We start from the raw sequence: 9,521 nt of genomic DNA, 5'->3' as shown, positions 1-9,521 counted from the left end.
CACATGTGGTTGTTATTAAAGATGTAAAGACATTTATTTCTACTCTTGGATTCATGTCTCCCCACTGATTTATCTGTGACTGTAACATTAGAAAAAGTTTAATGAAATATATTAAATTATTTTAAGGGAAGACTCTGACTAGCTAACTACCTGGTTGGAGACCTTTTTTGTGTGGTGAAATGGAATTTAAAAAGAAGAGGTAAAGGGGACAGAGCAGTCATGAACTGAAATATTTTCTTTACCTTGATGTAATAATATGATGGCAATATCCACATTTTTATTGTGAACACTAATATATCCATGTTAGTATTAAATTCATCAAAGGAATAAAGAATTCATAGTCTATATGTTCAGCTTCACAGTGATCATCCCCGTTGTCAGAAGCTCCCTAACTGAACAAGACTGGATTGATTTGTTGGGATATATAAGGGTTATGTAGAGACCTGAAAAACTGCTGGTGTGCTGACATAATATTAGGGAGTAGAAACACGGGCAGGCACAGTTTCTGCTCTTGATAGATAAAGTGCTATCCCTCTCCCTTCCTTTCTGCTTGTTAAGGATTGATAAGCGTTGCGGTTGCATAAGGAATGTGGGTGTCTAAAGGATACCCTTTGTGTAAAGAAGTGTTATCTCCCCCCTCCCTTCCTTTCCCAGCTACATAAACGAGCTCAGGGTCATAGCCCCTTCCTCCCTTTGCTGAGAACTGCTGATCAAGAGAATTTGTGGCTGCAATTACTGCAAAGAAATATATCTTCAAGGTAAAAATGTCTGTAGAATATGCTTAATGCTGTAAACAGGGTGGGGATAATTTTAGTAAAATATTTCTAGGTTTTGAAGATGAATCAGAGCAAAAATCAATTAGAACTGTGTAACTGTTCTTCCACAAAAGTGACAAACTAGGTAGTTTTCTAGGTAGCTTCAGAAACTTAGGTTTTCATGGTATTATTCAGTAGTTCACAAGTAATCATTTATAAGTTTTTATTTAAAAAGAAATTTGAGTTTTACTCCTTATCCTCTCTAGCACAGATGTGCCATACACACCTAAGCTGCTGTATACATAAACATGATATCATGATTGTAGGTGTTCCTTCATAGAACTGCCTTGGAGGTACAAGAATTGCCTTAAAGTAATTATTGGATGTATGTGTCCACCAACTGCAGATTGGAGTCCCACTACATCCAGTCCCTCTCTTTCAATCTGTGCAGCGGGAACATGGAACTATTCTCACCACTCTTCAGCATTTTCCTGAAACATTAATATTATAGGATGGTTGTGCAGTTCTTCTCCCTTTGCTCTATCTTTGCCATGAATTCTGTTCACATACAGTATGGGAAATAGCCATTTTTAAAAATAACTTTGTTATATACAAATGGACATGATTCATTCCACTGAAGAAAACCAAGTCTGTCTTCCATTGACAGTTAGTGCAAGCTATCTGGCATGGTATGGAGATGGGTATGCACTTGTGACAATGATTTAGTACATACTCTAGGTAGCCTCATGTGGTGGCTGATATAAATTAAAAATGCTGCATCCCAGTTGGACCCCCATGTAGTTGGCAGTACTGTAACCTGTTCTCCACATTCAGAAGTCCCCACAAATGCAGCTGCCCTTGTGGGTTCAGGAGGTTGCAATTTATCCCCCTTTGTACCTCAAAAGGTGAATCCAGTCCAAATGTGCTTAACTATTGAACTACCCATAATGGCTTTTAAATCCCGATTATCCATTTTTTAAAATACTCCAGGGGAGACTCCTGGGGAAATTAGAGGTATTGTTTGTAGACTGATTCAATCCTAAATGTACACGCATTTATAGATTTTCATTGTTATCTCCTCAGGTACTTCCCTAGCAAACTTGTGGTCTGTTCACACATACAATATCCACAAAGAATTCCCTGGTGATCCAAAAGAACTAGACAGAAGTATTCAGGGAGGGGAACTTTTCTTTCCAATTGTTCTTAACCCAGTAAGTATTTCAAATTTATTTATCTCCATAATAAATATTAATGGCAGTTAAAAATACAACATATGGTGTAGTGTACCAGTGAATGATATCAAAGTTAAGTCATCTGTGCACCTGTCCCAAGCATCTCTCAGAATGTGAGGATGATACAATGGCAAGCAAATTGCTTTTCAAGGGCAGTGCATCAAGAATATTTAGGGGTGTTATTTAAACTGGGAGCTGAGGGAAACCCGATATTTACTTAAGAACACTCAGGTGAGATGATGAAATCTACTAGCCACTGCAGAAATATAAGTGGAACTATGTACATTCAGTAATAAGGGATAAACCAGCAATTAAGGTTGCACAGGGGAAAGGAGAGGAGGAATTCAATAAAATCACATAGTTTCAGCAAAGAGTACAAACATTACAAATACAAATATTAGTTTGTATTTATATTCAACTTAGAGGTTCCTAAAGTGCTTTATAAACTTCCATAACACACCCATTTCCTGCCAGAGAAGGGACTGAAAGACAAAATGCAACATCTCCTGAATGACAATACTGCTAAGCCATTATGACAGCCAGGCTTGTGTTAACAAGGAATAAAGGAAACAGAGCTACAACAGTTTTCATTTTTTCTGAGAGTGATTAATCATGCCACCTGAAATATCAGAGATTAAAGCAGTAACTTAAAGGATTTATACAGTGCTCGTCAAGTGTACTAATCTAAACCAAATGAGCTAATCCATTATGGCAATATGCTGGCCTTCCTACTAGAAGCTGCATACAGTGAAAAACCCTGCCACACAACGAATTTTGTAGTCCTTCTGCCAGTTCAGGGCACAATAGTTTAAGAAGGCCATGGGGGACTGGGAGGATGAAGGGGGAGTCTCATTCTGGAGCAAACTTTACTAATGATCCAAACCATAGTTTCCACCTATCGTACGATGAGCACAATAGCGTATGCACAGAAAGGACATCTCCCCTTAAATGTGCTGCACAGATGTTTTATTAGATATGAGGTCTACTAGAGAGGACCATTATCAAGATTCCAATTTAGGAGTAATAGGATTAAGCACAAGGACACATGATAGAAATTCAAAGTAACAGGCAGTGAGTTGCTGTGCTGCCCCAGGAGCAGCCTAGAAAACAAATTGTGACTGAGTCCCAGTTCCTCCCTGGTTTCTTATTGTCCTGCGAGAACAGTAAATTCCATCAGCCCTTTTAGTAGCTTAGTTTATTTCTCTGCTTCCTCTTTGCAGCTGTCCACTTCTCTGTGCACCCAGCCAGGGCAGTTCTCATTCTACACTCCTGTTCCCCTCTCTCCCTGCCCACTTGCTCACATTTGGGGAATATCAGACGAATGGTGCCTGCTCTCCTCTCCAAAGCCAGTCACAATTTGGACGGGACTGAGCAGAGGAGAAAAGGGGTACATTTTGCTCTCTTACTTTCTTGTGCAGCTGAGTAAAGGCTGTGAATGCACCTTCAGCTTTGTTCATGTATGCACATGCATTCAATAATGTATTGTTTAAAGGTTAGATAGTTTTAATCCTTGTTTTAATCCACTGGCAGTCTGAAAGGGTTAAACTATGAATTACATATTTTCAAAGGTTTATTAAATTGGTCAGTTCTAGTTCAGTTGGTTCAAGCATTTACAAATAACTCAAGACTGCCTTGCTTTCTGCTGAAGTAATTTAGTTTGCATATGTGACATTGAAAAGGGGATAATTTCAGACATTTTAGGTCAGATTCCCCAGTTTCATAAGCAGATACAGTAACAACAAAACCCCAAATAAAAACAGCATGTGAAACATACAAAGCTTGGGGGCAGAAGACAAGAACCCCCATGTGCTGTTATACTTGTATCATATTATAGCACCTAGGACCTCCAGTCAGGGACCACTGTGCTAGGAGATACACAAACACAGAACAACAACAAAAAATCCACCTGGACATTTTTATGTGAGGTGACATAGCACTAACATACAGGAGACACTGATGTATAGAAGGTAAGAGAGACATATTACATATAGTCTGATTTCTGTTTTCATTTACACCAGCACAGATCAGGGGAGATTTGACTGAAGTCGAAGGGGAATCAGGCCCAGAGAGTTTAAGAACAAAATCTAGATCCTATAGATTAAAAAGGTCCTTCTGACATAGTAGAACAGGCTTGTAAAGGTCAGTGCACCAGTCGGAAAAGAATTGCATTTTGCAGGAACTACAGTACCATTATAATGAATGTTCCCTGTTGGAGTACTAAGCAGCTGTGGACTTTTCTCAGTATATTTCTGGAATGAAATGCATTATGATATAAACTAGTATCCTATTTCCTGCGGTGCAGTTTGCCATGATTCAGTGACTACTGGTCTTCAGGGTAAATGCATTTTATATCCTTGTTTTAGATTAGGAAATCTCATATCCCCACCCTTCCTTTTTTGTTCGTCTTGGAAATGGTAAGTTTTCAGGTTAAATTATTAGCTAATGGCGTTACTAACTACCTTTTATTTCTTGGGGTAATGAAAGTCAATGTTGTTGGTTTGATCAAAATAGCACAATATATCCAAATTTCTCTAAGTTTAGTATAAGCAAGCAACTAAAAATGCACAGATATTTAGCCTTTCCATTGTTTAGCCTGTACCCTTTATCCATAAGAAAAATTATATGTGACAGTTTGGGATAAGAGAAATATTGAAACTCAACAATATTACCCCACCTCTTTAGGCTTTTTATCATGTCCATCTCATTTCTGAGTGGTTTCAGTTAATTTAAAACTCTTGATTGCATAATAGTCTCCTCCCTCCAGTGTTTGTGTTTACATTAAATACATTGCTTCTTGTAAGCTTTTACTTACTGTCATATATATTTTAAGTGTCAATAAAACAGGAGAGTGTGAATTATAATGTAATCTTTCTCCTTTTTATATTATAGCACATTAAATACTTTGACATACGTACGAAATATACCAATGCAATACATTGGCATTGATCTAATTTTGCACAATATTAATACACTTCCATTGGAAGTGTATGGGTCAATATGTTCTTAATCTTCATTATGGCTTGGATATTGGGGTGTGTGTGTATATAGGGTAGACGTGACTAATTTATATGTCACTAAACCATACACACCCACACCCACATTGACAGAAAATGTTCAAGTCCTCTAGTTCGGTGAAGCAGCAATCAGTGAAGTGCTACAGCAGATATTTAGGCCAGGACCAGGCAGAGCCAGTTCCATTACTTCAGGCTCCCTGTGGGCAAATGGGAGAGTAGTATATAACTGGTCTTTCCCTGACAGTGACTTAAACTGGTGACAGGATTATTTGTTGTGAACATGCCAACTCCTACCTAATGCTGCTGTCACAGAGGCACTACTATGCTCACTCCTCTGATGGCAGGCCCACTGTGAGAGGGAAAGAGATCCCAATGGCCTGTTCCAGGAGAAAAAACAATGGAGAGGTCTGTAAGAAAGGCCCCCAATAACTCTCTCTTATCAATGACTAGGACTCATTCTAGCCTCTCTCTACTCATAGTGGTAATTCAACTGCTGCAGGCAAAATCATTCCCTCAGTTACACTATACACACAGGTTTCAGAGTAGCAGTCGTGTTAGTCTGTACACACACACACACACACACACACACACACACAGCATCATTTTCAAATTCTGCTCTCTGTTTCACTTGTGGTGCCCAATGGGTTAAAAGAACTTGAAGGCAATGAGATTACATTGTAGTAAGTGAGACATGCATATAAAAACTTCAAGTAACTTAATTCCTATGCTGAACAATGAACAAGGAGGAAAATATTTTTCTGGCTTGTTACGAGAATGAGAATTGACCCCCATGTAATGCATATACTTGGCCACATTAATCTTTAAGGGAAAGTTGTACTTATGTACGTAAGAGCAGAATTTGTCTTATTATCTTAATGTATGGAACGAGATGTACTTTTAGGGTAGGTATTTAAAATGGGAATATTTGTCTGCATCATGATACCATGAAAAAGTTCATACAAAACAAATTGTGCATAGAGAAGTTGTTATATTGGTGGGTAGTACTGTATGCAAGGAAAAATGTAAATGTTGATCTTCTGTTCAGAGTAACGTGTTAAATTGGTTACATTGTTTTTCAGCCATAAATCACATGTGCTGCAATATTCAAGAAGTAGTTAAGGAGGGAGGGGAAAGAATAATTTTGTCAGTGAAGTACTGCTATTAGAAGAGGTTGCTAAAGCATATAACAATATAACCATAGGGATCCATTTTTATCATGTGCAGAATACCCAAGATATTCAATAAGTCATTAGAAAGATTGATTAATTTAATAAAAATGCAAGCTCCTGTACCATATTTTATTCAGCTCACTGTAGCTTAAAATTGCATTATGATTTTTATTAGCTATATTACTTAATTATCCTCAAAATTGCTTATTTTATTTAAATTAAATTTTTTTTCCAGAGAAATATCGTAATAGGAGTGTTTTTTTTAAAAAAACAACAACCACTTATAAAGGCATTTTGAAGTTTGCTATTTTACCATGTACAGGTGCCAAATCAATGGGTCTGATTCTGCTCTGTTTTACTGTTTACAGTTTTGCCACCAGCTCTGAGCAAGGCACAGTGGGAAACTACACTGCCCCAGAAACAAGTGGAGAACCAGATGCCAACTCAAAGGGGTTCCAGCCCTTGCTCTTGGTTTGGGGAAGAGGGAAAGTGGTCTTCCCTACACCTATACTACCGATACAAAATTATTTGTCCTGGGTTCCAGCTCATCGGTGGCTGGTATATTGGAGCTGGGAGGAGTGGAATCAAGGCTCTTCCATTTCTCCACCCACCCATCTATGCAGGAGGGGGAGTAGCATCCCTGAGAAAGCTACTTTTCTCTGCCATGATGCAGGGGAGCAAGAGAATGCCTAATGTCTGCTTACTCCCTTGTGTGGGCATGCAGGATGTGTCATACCTGGCCCTAAACAGGAGTAACCTAATGAAGTCAGTTAAGTTACCACAGTGTAAAATTTTTATAGGTGAACACAGAATCAGGCTCACTGTTTTGTACTTCCTCCTAGTATTTTTGTATATACTCATTGCAGCATATGAACTTTATTTCTGAAAATCTCTTTTTATGTTAAGTAAAATCACTCATGAAGAGTCCCAGGTCCTCAGTGGTATAAACAGGCATATCTTTATTACTTCACTACAGCAGCCGAGGATCTCACCCATATCCCTAATACTGTGGGGGAAAATATCTTCAATTGATATAATCAGTGTTTTTTAATTTAAGGCAAAATAACTTTAAAAATCAAGCCAGTATATAGGAGAGATTAGGGCTAGAAGACGCTTCATAGATGATTAAAACAATCCCCCTACATCTCACTTAAATTTTCCCTTGCTTTATTACTTTGCATGTGTTTATCCAATCCTTTATTGACACTTCAGTTGGTGTAAACAGGAGATTCTCTATACACCAACTGAGGATCTTGCCTTTCTTTTATTCTTGATGCCTTACCACTCAATTAATGCATAAATTTATTCCTTTTTTTATGCTGAACACACATTTTAATAAAACAGGATTAAAGAACTGCCAAATCCCTTCCTCAGTGTTTCTATTCATTCACTGTACTTGTGTAAAGATAAATACTAGTATGGGCTTATAGCTCTGTGATTGGATCCCTAAATGCTTGCAGCACGTTATTGACTTCAGCACTGCTGCGTGTGAATGTACAGGCCTGACTGCATGGAGCCAGATGCAGAATTGTAGCCATGTTTTTTTGTGGGTTTTTTGAAATATTGCTTCACATTTCTAATTACAATATTTGTGAAGGGGTAGGGGATGTTTGTTATGATTTTTTTGCTTCCTTGAGAAATGCTTACAGACAGTATGCTAGTTTCACACATTCTAAGTAAACATGGAAATACAAATATCTTTTCCTGTACTTGCACGTGGAGGGATATCTAGGAATTTCCATCTGATACAAGCATTTTGCCCCAGTTCCATCTGTAATGTTACCTCACTTTTTGTGCCTCCTGTCTCAGCCATGAGGATGGAGATTGTCCCAGTCTGTACAGCAGATTGGACACTTCTACTTTGTGATCTCTGTAGTAACTTGAGAGAAAAGACCTGCACTAAGGAAATAAAGGAATAATGAGGAAAATATTCATCTTTCTAGACACTTCTTGAAACCATTCATTAAATTGAATAAAGCTGTGATTAAAATCTAGCACAGAAAGATCTACTGATGAAAAGTGTTATAAGAGCTAGGTATTTATCAATTATTATTGTCAGGCTATGCTAGTGTGTTTGAAATCTCCTTACCCCTAAGCCATATAGCTGTATTTAATTGGAACATAAAAGTTTATTTCAGGGGTTTGAGTTCTAAAGTTTAAAACACACAGGATTTTTTTTAAAGTTACCTCCAAGTTCATGGATGGATATTTTTGATCTTTGGCCTCTTCTACACTTTATTTTTCCTTCTTTTAAGGAAAGACACCAAAACCCCTTCTTATGATCAAATCTGAAATCAATACACATATTTATGGTTATTTCCTAGTCTTATAAATAAATCTTACTGGCAGGACGTTCCCCTGCCATTTAGTTGACTTTAAATAGACATTTAATTCTATGATCTTTGATCCAGTCCATCATTTAAACTTTTTTCAAAGCCATATGTACCATACTGTAACTCAATGTACACATCTCAACTCCACTATCTTCCGTTACCTAAACATCAAAAGAGAGATGTATGTATACAAAAAGGTAAGAACATAATCTGTGCTGTCAACAGTTTTGCTCGTCTTCAGAAGATGACTGTAGCTTGTTGCCATTTCCTCTCTGGGGCAAATGGTGAAGAGTGGGTGGAGACTGGACTCAAATCACAGTTTAGCCACTAGTCTGCCCCGGAGTCAGCACATACCCAGGGAAGATTGTATTATTATAACATAATCCTTGATGAAAAGTTCATATCTCTGAGCCCAGATCTGACATGTATCTTAACACAGATGAGCATCTTATTCTGCAAGAAATCCCACTGACTTCAGTGAGACTACTCATGGTGTCAGGTGCTGTTCAACATGAGTAAGGTAAATACCACCTTACCCTAAACCTTATTAAATTTAATTCCTTTGCTCCTAGTTATATTCCTTTATGCTAAATAATTCCTCTTTTGCATTTTCACTCTTTAAATATGGCACAATAGCAGACTATATTCCCCCTAAGTCTTGGCTTAGCAAAGCACTATCTATTTAGTTCTTTTAATCTTTCTTCATCAGTAAAGTCCTTTCCATAAATCAGTTCCATTCTCTAGATCCTATGTTCTGCTTCTCTCATATTCTGAGATCAGTGAGATAATACAACCTGTTTGAAAAAATGTTTATGTATTCCTATTGGGACTGATTTTTCAGAATGGATAATATAGCACTTAAGGAAAGATACGTGAAAGGGTTCCAATTAAGTACTGGAAACATTTTATAAAAATATGAAATGTGCTCCATTTTGCCGAGTTACAGATTGAGAGTCAAACACAACCCAGGCACAGCTACTACTGCTGACATTCTACTAATGGAATGGATGCATTGACC

The 9,521-nt window shown here is 37.7% G+C and overlaps 1 long non-coding RNA gene across 1 annotated transcript; it reads left to right on the top strand.

Moving 5' to 3' along the window:
• The first annotated feature begins 656 nt into the window (after positions 1-656).
• LOC119854852 lies at positions 657-7,433 on the top strand. The gene is made up of 3 exons (XR_005292654.1): positions 657-758; positions 1,839-1,966; positions 6,539-7,433. It is a non-coding gene; the product is annotated as an uncharacterized LOC119854852 (long non-coding RNA).
• The last annotated feature ends 2,088 nt before the right edge of the window (positions 7,434-9,521 follow it).

Source organism: Dermochelys coriacea, chromosome 4, assembly GCF_009764565.3.
Source record: "Dermochelys coriacea isolate rDerCor1 chromosome 4, rDerCor1.pri.v4, whole genome shotgun sequence".
Lineage (NCBI taxonomy): Eukaryota > Metazoa > Chordata > Testudines > Dermochelyidae > Dermochelys > Dermochelys coriacea.
The sequence above is the reverse complement of the archived record's forward strand: the minus strand, read 5'-3'. Positions and strand labels throughout refer to the sequence as shown.